We start from the raw sequence: 18,352 nt of genomic DNA on the forward strand, positions 1-18,352 counted from the left end.
GGGAGATGCGGAGAGTTGGAGGGGGAGATGCGGAGAGTTGGAGTGGCGATGGGGAGAGTGGGGGGGGGGGGAGATGGAGAGAGTTGGAGATGGGGAGAATTGGAGCGGGAGATGGGGAGAGTTGGAGGGGGAGATGCGGAGATTTGGAGTGGAGATGGGAAGAGTGGGGGGGGGGGGAAGATGGAGAGAGTGGGGGGAGGTGGGGAGAGTTGCAGGGGAGATTGGGAGAGTTGGAGGGGGAAATAGGGAGAGTTGGAGATGGGGAGAGTTGGAGATGGGGAGAATTGGAGCGGGAGATGGGGAGAGTTGGAGATGGGGAGAGTTGGAGGGGGAGATGGGGAGAGTTGGAGGGGGAGATGGGGAGAGTTGGAGGGGAAGAATTGGCGATGGGGAGAGTTGGAGCGGGAGATGGGGTGAGTTGGAGTGGAAGAGTTGGAGATGGGGAGAGTTGGATGGGGAGTGTTGGAGAGGAGATGGGGAGAGTTGGAGGGGGAGATGGGGAGAGTTGGAGGGGGAGATGGGGTGAGTTGGAGGGGAAGAGTTGGAGATAGGGAGAGTTGGAGCGGGAGATGGGGTGAGTTGGAGGGGAAGAGTTGGAGATGGGGAGAGTTGGATGGGGAGAGTTGGAGAGGAGATGGGGAGAGTTGGAGGGGGAGAGTTGGAGGGGAGATGGGGAGAGTTGGAGGGGGAGATGGGGAGAGTTGGAGGGGAAGAATTGGCGATGGGGAGAGTTGGAGCGGGAGATGGGGTGAGTTGGAGGGGAAGAGTTGGAGATGGGGAGAGTTGGATGGGGAGAGTTGGAGAGGAGATGGGGAGAGTTGGAGGGGGAGAGTTGGAGGGGAGATGGGGAGAGTCGGAGGGAGAGATAGGGAGCGCCACCTGACAGTTCATTCCTAACATTTCGAGTGGATGGGTCCAGTGTGTGTTGTTTTTTTCACATGAATACATGTTCCCTTTATTCTGGTCTTCTGCAGAGACCAAACATAAAGCCAGTTTCACATGCCAGAATTTGGGATCGGACTCCTCCTTTAACTCTTTAAGCACTGGAGCAGGTTTGCAGCCTCCCGTCCGTACATACAATGGGGACCCGTCACCATCCCACTGCCTAAAGATCAGAGGCTGATTAACAGATCGAACGCAGCTCAGCACAGATTATAAATCATGTCTAATACATTGGAATGTGGCGATGAAAGGATCCCCTCGGTCCTGATACCTGGATTTCCCCCCTCTCTCTCCAGCAAAGCTCCAAAACCAGAGCAGGAAAAGCTCCAGCCTGCAAACTGAGCTGCAAGCAGGCAGATCTGGGTGATTGACAGCTACAGTCACTACTACTGCGGCTGGGGGGAGAATACTTTCCTATTGCAATAAAATCTTTTAACAGTTGCCTTTTGTCCATCTGCTTAAAGGTAGAAATATTTTTTCCTAATGCTGAATACTATTTAGTCCAGTTAGGGTCAGTGGTATTAGGTGTAAAGTGTCCGTGCTGTTATTATGCACAGGGTTTTCTCCCCCCAGTGCCTGGAGGATGGCAGTGCCTGGCTGGCTCTCTCTGCAGCCTCTGGCTCCTGGATGGTTCAGGCTGCTCCAGCCGCTGCGCTGAGTGTCTCAGAGACTCTCCATCCATCCCTGCAACTGCACACCTCCCACAATGGGCATCTTTTGGATATTTTGGATATTTCCTGCAGTTTCAGCCCTGGAAGGTACAGTCACGGGATTGGGGTATTTATTTGTGGAGTGAAACTTTTTGTTTAGTGCTGAAATGTTACTGAATGTGGAGTTTATGTGTCAGGATCCAGCCTGAGACAGGTTTACAAATGACTGATGCATGGGAATGATGGAGGCAATCCGGATTCCGACCAATGCTGGCATTGATTTTATTTTTCGGCCAAAACACGTCTGGTTTTGGCTCCCCTGTTTTTAACGACAGCATCCAGGGAAAGTATTTCAACCAAAAAGTTGTGTTCTTGCGATGCTGTATTGTGTGCAGTAAATTTATTGTATGAGTCTGCTGAAAGGGTTGAATCATTAATAGTGAGGGATTTGAAATCATTCACTGAGAGGAATTGTAAGTTATCATGATGGAAACACCAACATTTGGGCTTTGAGTGAGGAGAATTCACGCTCATTCTGCAGCTTCCGACATGATTCACATCATTTGTTATATTCAGGTTCCATGTAAATCGTCCGACTCCGAATGGAAATTCACCCACTGAGAGGAACTGTAGAAAGACTGAGTGAAGAATTGTGGAGAGACTGAGTGAAGAATTGTGGAGGGACTGAGTGAAGAAATGTGGAGAGACTGAGTGAAGAATTGTAGAGAGACTGAGTGAAGAATTGTAGACAGACTGACTGAAGAATAGTAGAGAGACTGAGTGAAGAATTGTGGAGAGACTGAGTGAAGAATTGTAGAGAGACTGAGTGAAGAATTGTAGACAGACTGACTGAAGAATAGTAGAGAGACTGAGTGAAGAATTGTGGAGAGACTGAGTGAAGAATTGTAGAGAGACTGAGTGAAGAAATGTGGAGAGACTGAGTGAAGAATTGTAGAGAGACTGAGTGAAGAATTATACAAAGACTGAGTGAAGAATTGTAGAGAGACTGAGTGAAGAATTGTGGATAGACTGAGTGAAGAATTATAGAAAGACTGAGTGAAGAATTGTAGAGAGACTGAGTGAAGAATTATACAAAGACTGAGTGAAGAATTGTAGAGAGACTGAGTGAAGAATTATACAAAGACTGAGTGAAGAATTGTAGAGAGACTGAGTGAAGAATTGTGGATAGACTGAGTGAAGAATTATAGAAAGACTGAGTGAAGAATTGTAGAGAGACTGAGTGAAGAATTGTAGAGAGACTGAGTGAAGAATTATAGAAAGACTGAGTGAAGAATTGTAGAGAGACTGAGTGATGAATTGTAGAGAGACTGAGTGAAGAATTGTGGAGAGACTGAGAGATGAATTGTGGAGAGACTGAGTGAAGGATTGTAGAGAGACTGAGTGAAGAATTGTAGAGAGACTGAGTGAAGAATTATACAAAGACTGAGTGAAGAATTATAGAAAGACTGAGTGAAGAATTGTAGAGAGACTGAGTGAAGAATTGTAGAGAGACTGAGTGAAGAATTGTGGAGAGACTGAGTGAAGAGTTGTAGAGAGACTGAGTGAAGAATTGTGGAGAGACTGAGTGAAGAATTGTGGAGAGACTGAGAGATGAATTGTTGAGAGACTGAGTGAAGAATTGTAGAGAGACTGAGTGAAGAATTGTAGAGAGACTGAGTGAAGAATTATAGAAAGACTGAGTGAAGAATTATAGAAAGACTGAGTGAAGAATTGTAGAGAGACTGAGTGAAGAATTGTGGATAGACTGAGTGAAGAATTATAGAAAGACTGAGTGAAGAATTGTAGAGAGACTGAGTGAAGAATTGTGGAGAGACTGAGTGAAGAACTGTAGAGAGGCTGAGTGAAGAATTGTAGAGAGACTGAGTGAAGAATTGTGGAGAGACTGAGTGAAGAATTGTAGAGAGACTGAGTGAAGAATTGTGGAGGGACTGAGTGAAGAAATGTGGAGAGACTGAGTGAAGAATTGTAGAGAGACTGAGTGAAGAATTGTAGACAGACTGACTGAAGAATAGTAGAGAGACTGAGTGAAGAATTGTGGAGAGACTGAGTGAAGAATTGTAGAGAGACTGAGTGAAGAATTGTAGACAGACTGACTGAAGAATAGTAGAGAGACTGAGTGAAGAATTGTGGAGAGACTGAGTGAAGAATTGTAGAGAGACTGAGTGAAGAAATGTGGAGAGACTGAGTGAAGAATTATACAAAGACTGAGTGAAGAATTGTAGAGAGACTGAGTGAAGAATTGTGGATAGACTGAGTGAAGAATTATAGAAAGACTGAGTGAAGAATTGTAGAGAGACTGAGTGAAGAATTATACAAAGACTGAGTGAAGAATTGTAGAGAGACTGAGTGAAGAATTATACAAAGACTGAGTGAAGAATTGTAGAGAGACTGAGTGAAGAATTGTGGATAGACTGAGTGAAGAATTATAGAAAGACTGAGTGAAGAATTGTAGAGAGACTGAGTGAAGAATTGTAGAGAGACTGAGTGAAGAATTATAGAAAGACTGAGTGAAGAATTGTAGAGAGACTGAGTGATGAATTGTAGAGAGACTGAGTGAAGAATTGTGGAGAGACTGAGAGATGAATTGTGGAGAGACTGAGTGAAGGATTGTAGAGAGACTGAGTGAAGAATTGTAGAGAGACTGAGTGAAGAATTATACAAAGACTGAGTGAAGAATTATAGAAAGACTGAGTGAAGAATTGTAGAGAGACTGAGTGAAGAATTGTAGAGAGACTGAGTGAAGAATTGTGGAGAGACTGAGTGAAGAGTTGTAGAGAGACTGAGTGAAGAATTGTGGAGAGACTGAGTGAAGAATTGTGGAGAGACTGAGAGATGAATTGTTGAGAGACTGAGTGAAGAATTGTAGAGAGATTGAGTGAAGAATTGTAGAAAGACTGAGTGAAGAATTATAGAAAGACTGAGTGAAGAATTGTAGAGAGACTGAGTGAAGAATTGTGGATAGACTGAGTGAAGAATTATAGAAAGACTGAGTGAAGAATTGTAGAGAGACTGAGTGAAGAATTGTGGAGAGACTGAGTGAAGAACTGTAGAGAGGCTGAGTGAAGAATTGTAGAGAGACTGAGTGAAGAATTGTGGAGAGACTGAGTGAAGAATTGTAGAGAGACTGAGTGAAGAATTGTAGAGAGACTGAGTGAAGAATTGTAGAGAGACTGAGTGAAGAATTGTGGAGAGACTGAGTGAAGAATAGTGGAGAGACTGAGTGAAGAATTGTAGAGAGACTGAGTGAAGAATTGCAGAGAGACTGAGTGAAGAATTGTGGAGACTGAGTGAAGAATTGTGGAGAGACTGAGTGAAGAATTGTAGAGAGACTGAGTGAAGAATTGTGGAGAGACTGAGTGAGGAATTGTAGAAACTGAATGAAGAATTGTAGAGAGACTGAGTGAAGAATTGTAGACAGACTGAGTGAAGAATTGGAGAGGGACTGAGTGAGGAATTGGAGAGAGACTGAGTGAAGAATTATACAAAGACTGAGTGAAGAATTATAGAAAGACTGAGTGAAGAATTGTAGAGAGACTGAGTGAAGAATTGTAGAGAGACTGAGTGAAGAATTGTGGAGAGACTGAGTGAAGAGTTGTAGAGAGACTGAGTGAAGAATTGTGGAGAGACTGAGTGAAGAATTGTGGAGAGACTGAGAGATGAATTGTTGAGAGACTGAGTGAAGAATTGTAGAGAGACTGAGTGAAGAATTGTAGAGAGACTGAGTGAAGAATTATAGAAAGACTGAGTGAAGAATTATAGAAAGACTGAGTGAAGAATTGTAGAGAGACTGAGTGAAGAATTGTGGATAGACTGAGTGAAGAATTATAGAAAGACTGAGTGAAGAATTGTAGAGAGACTGAGTGAAGAATTGTGGAGAGACTGAGTGAAGAACTGTAGAGAGGCTGAGTGAAGAATTGTAGAGAGACTGAGTGAAGAATTGTGGAGAGACTGAGTGAAGAATTGTAGAGAGACTGAGTGAAGAATTGTGGAGGGACTGAGTGAAGAAATGTGGAGAGACTGAGTGAAGAATTGTAGAGAGACTGAGTGAAGAATTGTAGACAGACTGACTGAAGAATAGTAGAGAGACTGAGTGAAGAATTGTGGAGAGACTGAGTGAAGAATTGTAGAGAGACTGAGTGAAGAATTGTAGACAGACTGACTGAAGAATAGTAGAGAGACTGAGTGAAGAATTGTGGAGAGACTGAGTGAAGAATTGTAGAGAGACTGAGTGAAGAAATGTGGAGAGACTGAGTGAAGAATTGTAGAGAGACTGAGTGAAGAATTATACAAAGACTGAGTGAAGAATTGTAGAGAGACTGAGTGAAGAATTGTGGATAGACTGAGTGAAGAATTATAGAAAGACTGAGTGAAGAATTGTAGAGAGACTGAGTGAAGAATTATACAAAGACTGAGTGAAGAATTGTAGAGAGACTGAGTGAAGAATTATACAAAGACTGAGTGAAGAATTGTAGAGAGACTGAGTGAAGAATTGTGGATAGACTGAGTGAAGAATTACAGAAAGACTGAGTGAAGAATTGTAGAGAGACTGAGTGAAGAATTGTAGAGAGACTGAGTGAAGAATTATAGAAAGACTGAGTGAAGAATTGTAGAGAGACTGAGTGATGAATTGTAGAGAGACTGAGTGAAGAATTGTGGAGAGACTGAGAGATGAATTGTGGAGAGACTGAGTGAAGGATTGTAGAGAGACTGAGTGAAGAATTGTAGAGAGACTGAGTGAAGAATTATACAAAGACTGAGTGAAGAATTATAGAAAGACTGAGTGAAGAATTGTAGAGAGACTGAGTGAAGAATTGTAGAGAGACTGAGTGAAGAATTGTGGAGAGACTGAGTGAAGAGTTGTAGAGAGACTGAGTGAAGAATTGTGGAGAGACTGAGTGAAGAATTGTGGAGAGACTGAGAGATGAATTGTTGAGAGACTGAGTGAAGAATTGTAGAGAGACTGAGTGAAGAATTGTAGAGAGACTGAGTGAAGAATTATAGAAAGACTGAGTGAAGAATTATAGAAAGACTGAGTGAAGAATTGTAGAGAGACTGAGTGAAGAATTGTGGATAGACTGAGTGAAGAATTATAGAAAGACTGAGTGAAGAATTGTAGAGAGACTGAGTGAAGAATTGTGGAGAGACTGAGTGAAGAACTGTAGAGAGGCTGAGTGAAGAATTGTAGAGAGACTGAGTGAAGAATTGTGGAGAGACTGAGTGAAGAATTGTAGAGAGACTGAGTGAAGAATTGTAGAGAGACTGAGTGAAGAATTGTGGAGAGACTGAGTGAAGAATAGTGGAGAGACTGAGTGAAGAATTGTAGAGAGACTGAGTGAAGAATTGCAGAGAGACTGAGTGAAGAATTGTGGAGACTGAGTGAAGAATTGTGGAGAGACTGAGTGAAGAATTGTAGAGAGACTGAGTGAAGAATTGTGGAGAGACTGTGAGGAATTGTAGAGACTGAATGAAGAATTGTAGAGAGACTGAGTGAGGAATTGGAGAGAGACTGAGTGAAGAATTGTGGAGAGACTGAGTGATAAGTTGTAGAGACTGAGTGAAGAATTGTGGAGAGACTGAGTGAAGAATTGGAGAGGGACTGAGTGAGAAATTGGAGAGAGACTGAGTGAAGAATTGTAGAGACTGAGTGAAGAATTGTGGAGAGACTGAGTGAAGAATTGTAGAGAGACTGAGTGATGAATTGTACAGAGACTGAGTGAAGAATTGTAGAGAGACTGAGTGAAGAATTGTAGACAGACTGAGTGAAGAATTGGAGAGGGACTGAGTGAAGAAGTGTAGAGGGACTGAGTGAAGAATTGTTGAGGGACTGAGTGAAGACTTGGAGCGAGACTGAGTGAAGAATTGTAGACAGACTGAGTGAGGAATTGTAGAGAGACTGAGTGAAGAATTGTCGAGACTGAATGAAGAATTGTAGAGAGACTGAGTGAAGAATTGTAGAGAGACTGAGTGATGAATTGTACAGAGACTGAGTGAAGAATTGTAGAGAGACTGAGTGAAGAATTGTAGAGAGACTGAGTGAGGAATTGTAGAGAGACTGAGTGAAGAATTGTAGAGAGACTGAGTGAAGAATTGTAGAGAGACTGAGTGAAGAATTGTGGAGAGACTGAGTGAAGAATTGTAGAGGCACTGAGTGATGAATTGTAGAGGGACAGAGTAAAGAATTGTAGAGGAACTTCGTAAAGAATTGTGGAGGGACTGAGTGAAGAATTGGAGAGGGACTGAGTGAGGAATTGGAGAGAGACTGAGTGAAGAATTGTAGAGAGACTGAGTGAAGAATTGATGAGAGACTGAGTGAAGAATTGGAGAGGGACTGAGTGAGGAATTGTAGAGACTGAATGAAGAATTGTAGAGAGACTGAGTGAAGAATTGTAGACAGACTGAGTGATGAATTGGAGAGGGACTGAGTGAGGAATTGGAGAGAGACTGAGTGAAGAATTGTGGAGAGACTGAGTGATAGATTGTAGAGACTGAGTGAAGAATTGTGGAGAGACTGAGTGAAGAATTGGAGAGGGACTGAGTGAGGAATTGGAGAGAGACTGAGTGAAGAATTGTAAGACTGAGTGAGGAATTATAGAGAGACTGAGTGAAGAATTGTGGAGAGACTGAGTGAAGAATTGGAGAGGGACTGAGTGAGGAATTGTAGAGACTGAATGAAGAATTGTAGAGAGACTGAGTGAAGAATTGTAGACAGACTGAGTGATGAATTGGAGAGGGACTGAGTGAGGAATTGGAGAGAGACTGAGTGAAGAATTGTGGAGAGACTGAGTGATAGATTGTAGAGACTGAGTGAAGAATTGTGGAGAGACTGAGTGAAGAATTGGAGAGGGACTGAGTGAAGAATTATACAAAGACTGAGTGAAGAATTGTAGAGAGACTGAGTGAAGAATTGGAGAGGGACTGAGTGAGGAATTGGAGAGAGACTGAGTGAAGAACTGTAGAGACTGAATGAAGAATTGGAGAGTTACTGAGCGAGGAATTGGAGAGAGACTGAGTGAAGAATTGTAGAGACTGAGTGAAGAATTGGAGAGGGACTGAGTGAAGAATTGTGGAGAGACTGAGTGAAGAATTGGAGAGGGACTGAGTGAGGAATTGGAGAGAGACTGAGTGAAGAACTGTAGAGACTGAATGAAGAATTGGAGAGTTACTGAGCGAGGAATTGGAGAGAGACTGAGTGAAGAATTGTAGAGACTGAATGAAGAATTGGAGAGGGACTGAGTGAGGAATTGGAGAGAGACTGAGTGAAGAATTGTAGAGACTGAATGAAGAATTGGAGAGGGACTGAGTGAAGAATTGTGGAGAGACTGAGTGAAGAATTGGAGAGGGACTGAGTGAGGAATTGGAGAGAGACTGAGTGAAGAATTGTAGAGACTGAATGAAGAATTGGAGAAGGACTGAGTGAGGAATTGGAGAGAGACTGAGTGAAGAATTGTAAAGACTGAATGAAGAATTGGAGAGGGACTGAGTGAGGAATTGTGGTGAGACTGAGTGAAGAATTGTGGAGAGACTGAGTGAAGAATTGTGGAGAGACTGAGTGAAGAATTGTAGAGAGACTGAGTGAAGAATTGTGGAGTGACTGAGTGAAGAATTGGAGAGGGACTGAGTGAGGAATTGTAGAGACTGAATGAAGAATTGTAGAGAGACTGAGTGAAGAATTGTAGACAGACTGAGTGAAGAATTGGAGAGGGACTGAGTGAGGAATTGGAGAGAGACTGAGTGAAGAATTGTGGAGAGACTGAGTGATAGATTGTAGAGACTGAGTGAAGAATTGTGGAGAGACTGAGTTAAGAATTGGAGAGGGACTGAGTGAGGAATTGGAGAGAGACTGAGTGAAGAATTGTAGAGACTGAATGAAGAATTGTAGACAGACTGAGTGAAGAATTGGAGAGGGACTGAGTGAAGAAGTGTAGAGGGACTGAGTGAAGAATTGTTGAGGGACTGAGTGAAGACTTGGAGCGAGACTGAGTGAAGAATTGTAGAGGGACTGAGTGAAGAACTGTAGAGGGACTGAGTGAAGAATTATAGAGAGACTGAGTGAAGAACTGTAGAGGGACTGAGTGAAGAACTGTAGAGAGATGAGTGAAGAATTGTAGAGGCACTGAGTGATGAATTGTAGAGGGACTGAGTAAAGAATTGTAGAGGAACTTCGTAAAGAATTGTAGAGAGACAGAGTGAAGACTTGAGAAGGGACTGAGTGAGAAATTGTAGAGGGACTGAGTGAAGAATTGTAGAAAGACTGAGTGAAGAATTGTAGGGGGCCTGAGTGAAGAATAGCAGAGGGACTGAGTGAAGAATTGCAGAGGGACTGAGTGAAGAATTGTAGACAGATTGATTGAGTGAAGAATTGTATAGAGACTGAGGGAAGAATTGTAGAGAGACTGAGTGAAGAATTGTAGAGAGACTGAGTGAAGAATTAGAGAGGGACTGAATGAAGAATTGTAGAGGTACTGAGTGCAGAATTAGAGAGAGTCTGAGTGATGAATTGCAGAGGGACTGAGTGAAGAAGTGTAGAGGGACTGGGTGAAGAATTGTTGAGGGACTGAGTGAAGACTTGGAGCGAGACTGAGTGAAGAATTGGAGAGGGACTCAGTGACAAATTGGAGAGAGTCTGAGTGAAGAATTGGAGAGGGACTGAGTGAAGAATTGCAGAGGGAATGAGTGAAGAATTGGGGAGGGACTGATTGAAGAACAGTAGAGGGACTGAGTGAAGAATTGGCGAGGGACTGAGTGAAGAATTGCAGAGGGACTGTGTGAAGAATTGGAGAGAGACTAAGTGAAGAATTGGAGAGAGACTGAGTGAAGAATTGTGGAGGGACTGAGTAAAGAATTGTAGAGGAACTGAGTGAAGAATTGTAGAGGGACTGAGTGAAGAATTGGAGAGAGACTAAGTGAAGAATTGTACAGAGACTGAGTGAAGAATTGTAGAGAGACTGAGTGAAGAATTGTGGAGGGACTGAGTGAGTAATTGTGGAGGGACTGAGTGAAGAATTGGAGAAGACTGAGTGAAGAATTATAGAGAGAGATGAGTGAAGAATTGTAGAGGGACTGAGTAAAGAATTGTAGAGGAACTGAGTGAAGAATTGTAGAGGGACTGAGTGAAGAATTGGAGAGGGACTGAGTGACGAATTGTAGAGGGACTGAGTGAAGAATTTTAACTGGACTGAGTGCAGAATTGCTGAGAGATTGAGTGTGGACCAGGACAGGAAACAGAAGATTGTATGGAATTCTGGAGCTGGGTTGAAGTGCTGAAATGCATTCCCCTGCTCCTATGTTTTTATGAAACTGATTGAGGGTTTGGACAGGAGACTGAGTGAGTCTGTGCAGTTAGTATCTCTTGGCATTTGCACGACAGGGCAGGGGCGCTTCAGCCCCAGGGGTCTACTGCTGGTGCCTGACCCAACTTTGCCCCTAAGATTTGTCCCTGCTTCTGCCTCCAGGGTCTGCAGCCACCCCTGCTGTGCTTCTTGGTAAGGCTGCCCAGCCAGAGAGTTATGAATTTGATGTTGCTAATGGAAATAAAGGGACCTAGGGCTGTTCGGCAAGCTGCCAGGCACTGGAATGGCATGACTAACATCAGCCTATATTCTACATAATGGGGAATAGCGGATGGCATTTTACAGTGAACACATTCACTACTTCATACTTTGGGATGGAGATGCACTGGTTTCTCTGTGTTTTCTCTGTCCAGCTGTAATTTACTCAAACTCCCATTCTGCTCCCATATTACTTGATTCCCTTCTTCCTCATGCATGTACCAGGCCTCCTTTAAATGCTTCAATGCTAGCTGCTTCAGTCATCCATGTGGCAGCAAGTTCCACATCCTCACCACTCTTTGTGCAGAGAATTTCTCCTGAACTCTTTATTTGATCTATTAGTCACTATGTTATATTGATGTCAGCTCTTCTCATTGTATCAGAGCAGCTCAATTGGTCAGATGAGTAGTTGAGACTGGGGACGAAAAGATTGGTCAATAGATTAGCAGCTTTCAGTTCTGATTTTAGGATCTAGTTAGTCACATGTACATATTTAAAAGGCACAGACTTTAGACTTTCTGGTTCCAATTTTTTCTTCATGATCATGAGAATATTAATAGAAACCACATTTTTACCATCAATAAATCAAACTTCCACATGTAGTGAGAATGATAACGGAATGGACTAGCATCCCAGAAACCTTGGTTGCAATCTAGAGAATGTGGGTTCAAAACTCCACCATGTCAGTTTGTGAATCTGAATTAAAATTAAATAAATTTGTCAAGATAAAAAGCCCAACCACTCCATTACTGTGTGGAAACTTTCATTTCTTCTGGTCTGGCCTAAGTTTGACATCAATGGCTGGAATTTTACCGCCCCCTCACCCCCCCACAACCCTCTCGGAGCAGGCTGGGAGGCAGGGGGAGGCATAAAATCAATTGGGAGGCGGGGGAGCCATGGGGAGGTGGCAAAAAACCCACCCACCCAGGCTAATTGAGGCCCTTAAGTGGCCAATTCATTTCCACTTAAGGGCCTCATGGGCAGGGGCTCCTGTTCATGTACCCTGTGCCCCACAGAGGTTCCCCCCCACCAGCAGCATGGGCCATTCCCACTAAAACTACCCCCCCCCCCCCCACAACACACTGTACAATCCAATCCTTACCCACCTCTTCGGGGCCTAACCGATTGTCCCCATTGAGGCCCCACACCCCACTTACCTTCCTGAATGGTGACGACCATTGTCCTCTCTTCTTGCTAGGTGCAGTCCAGAAGTGGCCACTGCTGGAACTGAGTAGCTGGCTGCCCTCTGATTGGCCGGCAGCTCCTGGAGGTGGGACTTCCTGTCTCAGAGGGGCAGAAGTCCTGAGCGAGGCCAGTTAAGTGCCTGGGCCATGCAAAATTACTGTGTGGCTTTCAGACCCAGCCTCTCCCCCGACTTTTTAGCCGGTAGGCGGGCCATCAATTCAATGTAAAATTCCAGCCAATGTGTTGACTCTTAACTGCCCTCTGATGTGGCCTAGCAAATTACTCAGCTGTATAAAACTGCTACAAAAATGGATGAAACCTGACCTACCTCCTGATAATGAATATAAATAAAAACACGGCTCAAGGTTGCATTTATCTGGCAGTAGCTGAATCCCAAATCCCAAACACAGCCCTTGGGAAACCCAAGTCCTGGGCACAGTTGCCTTTCTAATATTCAAAGGGTGTGTCTGGCTGTCCCAGTGCCTGAGGGGTATGTTCACTATCTCTGAGTCATACAAGATCAGGAAAGTCTTGGTGTGTAGTGAGTTCATTGATCTCAGTTGGTTGCAGGACCCCTGGATTAAGGCTGTATCCTTGGTCCTGATACAGTCACCCCCATTGGGAGCCCAAAAACATAAGATAGTCACAAATAAAACCAATAAGGAATTCAAGAGAAACTTCTTCACTGGAGATTGATCATATGGAAATCACTACCATATGGAGAGATTGAGCTGAATAGTATCGATGCATTTAAGCAGAAGCTAGCTAACTGCATGAGGGAGGAAGGAATGGAATGATCGGCGCAGGCTTGGAGGGCCGAATGGCCTGTTCCTGTGCTGTACTGTTCTTTGTTCTTTGATATGTTGATAGGGTTAGTTTAAGAGGGTGGGAGGAGGCTTTTCTGGAGCATAAACACCAAAATAGATCAGTCGTTCCAAATGGCTTGTTTCTCTGCTGTAAAATTCTTTGTAATTGAATTGCAAATGTTACCCCCTTGTTCAACAAAGAGTGTAAGGATAAACCCAGCAACTACAGGCCAGTCAGTTTAACTTCAGTATGGAAACACTGTTAGAAATGATAATCCAGGACAAAGTTAACAGTTATTTGGACAAGTGTGGATTAATTAAGGAAAGCCAGCATGGATTTGTTAAAGGCAAATCATATTTAACTAACTTGATTGACTTTTTTGATGAAGTAACAGAGAGGGTTGATGAGGGTAATGTTGTTGATGTGGTGTACATGGACTTCCAAAAGGCATTTGATAAAGTGCCATATAAAAGGTTTGTCAACAAAGTTAGAGAGCCCGTAGAATAAAAAGGGACAGTAGTAGCATGGATATGAAGTTGGTTGAGTGACACAAAGCTGTGGTGAATGGTTGTTTTACAGACTGAAGGAAATTTTACAGTGGGGTTCCCCAGGGGTCAGCACTGGGATCACTGTTTGTCATTATATATATTAATGACCTAGATTTGGGTGTGCAGGGCACAATTTCAAAATTTGCAGATTACACAAAACGTGGAAGTATTGTGAACTGTGAGGAGGATAATGATAAACTTCAAGAGAACATAGACAGGCTGGTGGAATGGGTGGACATGTGGCAGATAAAACTTAATGCAGAGAAGTGTAAAGTGGTACATTTTGGTCGGAAGAACGGGAAGAGGCAACATAATCTGAAGGGTACAATTCTAAAGGGGATGCAGGAACCTGGGGGTAACTGTGCACAAGTTGTTAAAGGTGACAGGGCAGGTTGAGAAAGTGGTTAAATAGACATATGGGATCATGGACTTCATAAATTGAGACATTGAGTACAAAAGCAAGGAAGTTATGATAAACCTTCATCCTCAACTGGAATATTGGGTCCAATTCTGGGCATTGTACTTTCGGAAGGATGTGAAGGATTTAGAGAGGGTGCAGAAAAGATTTACGAGAATGTTTCCAGGGATGAGAGACTTCAGTTATGTGGATGGATTAGAGAAGCTAGGGCTGTTCTCCTTAGCGAAGAGAAGGTTGAGAGGAGATTTGATAGAGGTGTTCAAAATCATGAGGAGGTCTGGACAGAGTAGATAGGGAGAAACTGTTCCCATTATCAGTTCAGCCATGAACTTATTGAATGGCGGAGCAGGCTCGAAGGGCTGAGTGGCCTACTCCTGCTCCTAATTCATGTGTTTGTATGTTCATTGGCGGAAGGGTTGAGAACCAGAGGACACCGATTTAAGGTGGATGCCAAAAGATGCAATGGTTACATGAGAAAACTCCTTTTTATACGCAGTGAATGGTTAGGATCTGGAATACAAAGCCTGAGAGTGTGGTGGAGGCAGATTAAATCGTGGCTTCCGAAAGAGAATTGGATAAGGGCCTGAAGAGAAAAATTTGCAGGGCTATGGGGAAAGGGCAGGGTAGTGGGACTAGCTGAGTTGCTCTTGCAGAGAGCTGGAAGGGTCACAACAGGCCAAATGGTCTCCTTCTGTGTTGTAACCATTGTCTGATTCTATGAACTCTATGTAGTCAGAGTTCTGGCTTGGCATGTTCACACTGCAAGTTGTGGTTTATCAGTTGAAGTGAGGGGAATGGTTTTATATGTTAATTCAAGAGGGCTGGTATTCTTGCAGTTGAGGGTCAAGAAGTTACCACTGACATGGACCTGCAGTGAGGCTGCAGGGATTGGTGGTGTTATGTCTTCAATACACAAGTTTCCACATGATGCCCAGTTCAGCTGTGATGTTCAGTACTGCACAGACCTTCTCGTGCCACTTTTAATTCACTGGCCCCAAAAGGTGACAGCAGCCAGGATTCTCTCCCAATGTAACTGGTTTGTTCAGGGAGATACTCAAGATGGTTTGCTCCACACCAACCCTGAAGTGGATTCGTTGCTTTATGCAGTCACTGGCTGCTGCTGCGTTTTGTGCCAAATTTAATTATATCAGGGATTAGAGGCAGCTGCAGACATTTACACTGAGCCGACACAAACACAAAAAGAAATGATAACTTGAATGTGTGTGAGAAAATTGAACGTTTTTAAGACAAGTGACAATACAGACTGACAGATAAGTGAACCATCAAAATGAACTGGGATTCATTGAATACTGAGCCTTTAGAAAATGGAGACAATGGAGGTAGCAATGCTTACACTGGTTATGAACGGAAAACATGAATAGGGCTTAAATTTCAAACTTGGAAGAAATGATTGGAATTGTTCCTCACCTAAAAATTTGAGGTTCAGAATTCCAGTTATGCTTTCTGGAATTTCAAATATTCTCCCTATCTGCTGATTTCTTTAATTCCTTCTTTTACGTCACATTCCACCTTACTGCATGTACCGTTCCATGTAGGTTTCACTGCGAATGCTAATATTGGGCTGCTCGCGATGCTTTCAGTTCTTTTGTTTTTCTTTGCTCCACTCTACAAATTCCCATTCAATGTACAAACACAGGTCTGTTGCAGCAAAGTGGTTCCGTTGTAAATTGCAGCTGACAGTTTAAATAAAGGAGCAAAAAAAAACACAACAATTTCACTTGCCTCTGAAATAGGTGCAAGTTTATGCTATGCAGCCAGTGATCCTGAAAGATACTCCATCATGCCATTGTGAAAAGTAACTCAAAGCATAACAAGTATGAATTGTGACATATCATTTTCACGATAACGTTTGACATGATTGTTTTAAAAAATTCCAATAATGGCAAATATTATCCACAAAGCAGCCTTGGAACACTCAACATGCAGACTGCATACTGCCCATTGCTGATAGTTCACTCAAACCCACTTAGTCTTTGCCTGCCTCCTCCCAGTACTTTCTATTGAAGTAAAGAGTGTTGACCAGGAACATGTTCCAGGTCAGTAAAGCAATGAAAGATGTAGGCTATACAAATAGAGAAAAAGTGATTGAACTTAAGCTAAGGGGATACATATAAAACTAGCAAATTTCAACAAGACAAGAGATTTGAAGAATTATTTTTCCACAGAGGAAGAGATTTCCATGAATAGCAATCAAAGTTGTTTGTTAAAATCACAGATAGAAGAGAGACAATCAAACATTGAACATTCGTGCACTAACATTACCAACTCGGTAGGTCATAAGGGTGAGTGTAGGTACTGGCCGTATGTTTTTTATCCTTCGGGGGGATGTGGCCATCACTGGCCAGGCCAGCATTTATTGCCCATCCCTAATTGCCCATCCCTAATTGCCCTTGAGAAGGTGGTGGTGAGCTGCCTTCCTGAACCACTACAGTCCTTGGGGTGTAGGTACACCCACAGTGCTGTTTGGAAGGGAGTTCCAGGATTTTGATCCAGCAACAGTCAAAGAACGGCGATATAGTTCCAAGTCAGGATGGTGTGTGGCTTGGACGGGAACTTGCAGGTGGTGGCGTTCCAATGCATTTGCTGCCCTTGTCCTTCTAGTTGGTAGAGATCACTGATTTGGAAGGTGCTGTCGAATAAGCCTTGGTGCATTTCTGCAGTTTATCTTGTAGATGCTGCCATTGTGCGCAGGTGGTGGAGGGAGTGAATGTTGAAGGCAGTGGATGGGGTGCCAGTCAAGTGGGCTGCTTTGTCCTGGATGGTGTCGAGCTTCTTGAGTGTTGTTGGAGCTGCACCCATCCAGGCAAGTGGAGAGTATTCCATCAAACTCCTGACTTGTGCCTTGTAGATGATGGACAGGCTTTGGGGAGTCAAGAGGTGATTTACTCGCCGCAGAATTCCCAGTCTCTGACCTGCTCTTGTAGCCATCGCAAATATGTGGCAGGTCCAGTTCAGTTTCTGGTCAATGGTGACCCCCCCCCCCCCCCACCCCATGTTGTTTAATTGCCCACCACCATTCATGACTGAATGTGGCAGGGCTGCAGAGCTTAGATCTGATCCGTTAGTTATGGGATCGCTTAGCTCTGCCTATCGCATACTGCTTATGCAGTTTGGCATGCAAGTAGTCCTGTGTGGTAGCTTCATCAGGTTGACACCTCATTTTGAGGTATGCCTGGTGCTACTCCTGGCATGCCTTCCTGCACTCTTCATTGAACCAGAATTGGTCACCTGGCTTGATGGTAATGGTAGAGTGGGGGATATGTCTGGCCATGAGGTTACAGATTGTGGTTGAGTACAATTCTGCTGCTGCTAATGGCCCACAGCGCCTCATGGACGCCCAGGTTTGACTTGCTAGATCTGGTCGAAATCTATCCCATTTAGCACTTACCTTCATGAGCGGAGTCAAACCTGTGTGGGAGCACCTAGAACTGGGAGCGGATAAATTCAGCACCAGGCTCGAGGCCTTCACCTATCTTCAGGAGTGGAGAGCAGTCAGACCTCTTCAGGAGTTGGCGCACTCTGACTGAGTTTGAAAACAAAATCCGAACAGTGACATCACAGGAAAGCTGCAAGGTGATTGGTTGGTGAGTAACTGCTGTTAGGGAGTATCAGTAAATAGCTGGGTTAGTAACTAAAGTAAAGAGAAAGGTAAGGGCTACAGTTTTTTATATATAGTAAGTAGTTTTTTTAGGGAATCAAGATCCCTAGTGTAAATAATCTCTAATTTTTGAGTAATTTAAGGGAGTAAATTAAGGGTAAATCATGGCAGCGTGGGAAATGGGACGTCAGGGACACTTCCAGTGTCCAGGGCAAACACGTGTGCAGGAATTGTCTCCAGCTGCAGCTAAAGCCTGGTTTGGGTACAAAATTAAAACCCGACCCGGGCCTGACCTGACAACAGCCAATCCGAACCCGACCCGGGCCCGAGTCCTTTAATTTCTTTTCATGCCCGACCCGACTCGAAAATATCAAACATATTATTGAAACAGAAAAAAATTGTATATTAAAAAGAAAACAATACCACCAGCTAATGGGAATGGCAATTAATAGTGCAATTGGGAAATCTACATCAGTAGTACTGTGTCAGAGAGTCCCCAAACTCTGCTAGGGTGCCTAAGGTAGACCAGATAAGTCAATGAGGTAAACGCCCATGGGATCCAGGGAAATTTGGCAAATTGGATCCAAAATTGGCTTAGTGGCAGGAGGCCGAGG

This window comes from Heterodontus francisci, chromosome 37 (genome assembly GCF_036365525.1).
Source record: "Heterodontus francisci isolate sHetFra1 chromosome 37, sHetFra1.hap1, whole genome shotgun sequence".
NCBI lineage: Eukaryota > Metazoa > Chordata > Chondrichthyes > Heterodontiformes > Heterodontidae > Heterodontus > Heterodontus francisci.